This window comes from Pinus tabuliformis, chromosome 5_1 (genome assembly GCF_031772625.1).
Source record: "Pinus tabuliformis cultivar Carrire ecotype Pingquan chromosome 5_1, CPIR1, whole genome shotgun sequence".
Classification (NCBI taxonomy): domain Eukaryota; kingdom Viridiplantae; phylum Streptophyta; class Pinopsida; order Pinales; family Pinaceae; genus Pinus; species Pinus tabuliformis.
The window spans coordinates 446,541,706-446,543,212 of NC_142305.1; positions in this window are offsets into that span (position 1 = coordinate 446,541,706).

Consider the following 1,507-nt stretch of genomic DNA (forward strand, 5'->3'; position numbering starts at 1 on the left):
GTTTTTGAGGCTGCTGAAGGGTCTCTTCCTCAAGTCACGGTCCTAGAGGGAGGAAGTGAGGCCAAGGAACCTGCTGACAACTTTATGGTGATCCTTTTTCTCCTTGATAATCTACTAACTGAAAGAAGCACAAATGGAATCAAACTAACATACAACCAATCTAATCTATAGTGATGTAATGGAAATGCAACTACTTAAGCAAATGAATAATCAAACTATGAATCTATGATAACATACATGTACATTAAAGAGGAGCCTTGGTTGCTAGGATTGGGCCCTAACCCAAGAGCTTCAACCCTCTAAGCTAACTCAGTAATGGCTCAAAACAAAACTCATTCTTATTATCAAAACAATGGATTACATCAAAAACTGTCACAAGTCTTGCAGCTCGAAAATAGAGTAGAGTTTTACAATCAAAAATCCGAAACCTACTAAGGTCCTATGCCTCTCTCCATATACATCTGAAGTCTCCAATGAATTCCTTAAAATTAGGGAGGCTCGGCTCCCAAACTTGAGATAAAATGGTGCTTTGTCTTTCACTTGCTTGGCTACCTTCTAGTCCTCATGATTTAGTTGTTTGGAATCTGAGCTGATGGAGAATATTCGAATGGAAGGGTAGTAAATGAGGAGGATTTACCTCCTATAATTCCTCTCCCTTGTGCCATTCCCATTTTGACCAAGGTATTTGCGAAAATTCCTTACTTTTATCCTTTAATCCTGCATTAAATTCACATTAGACCACAAAGCCAAATATCCAACTCTAATTCATCTCATAAACAAAATATAATCAAAAGTATGCAATAAGTTGTGAGAATAGTTGGTTTGACTAGGCTACAAGGTGAATTAAGGCCCATATAATTACCGAATGAGGAGGCTCATCAATTTGCACAATGAGCATCTCATTGGGGCCCACTGCAAGCTTGACCTGCTCCGATATGGGCCTTACACCATGAATAAGGTTGTGGGAGACAATGCTTTGAGTTCAAAATTCCTACATTCCTTGGCCGACACCTAGTGTTCAATGTTGACCTCCTTCAACCATAATTTCCACCATTACTGGACACATCAGACATTGCAAAACAACTCACACCAATAGTGCTAATCCCAAACTACATGGAATAGGCCACAACTGATAGAATCATGGACATGCAAATCAAGAACACTCACCAACACAAGATCCAATTGTATCAAGTTATCAAAGCTAGCCAACTCTTGCACCAAAGGCAAGTGGTTCACCATGGACAAAGTTCCATAGAAATTTATCCATCTCATGGAGGCACTCAAAACAATGGGGACCACTGCTTCCTAAGCGGGGAGGATTGATCTAGGTGGATATAACAGTGGCCAAAGGATGATACGTGGCAAAAGCTGAGTGGTATCAAATATTTGATATTGACAATTTTAAAGTTTTTACCATTTAAAAGTCTCAACATATGCAGATGTGAAATTGTATTAACTCTCGGTAAGCTTGAAACTAGTTTATATCATGAATTTTTTATTAATAAGA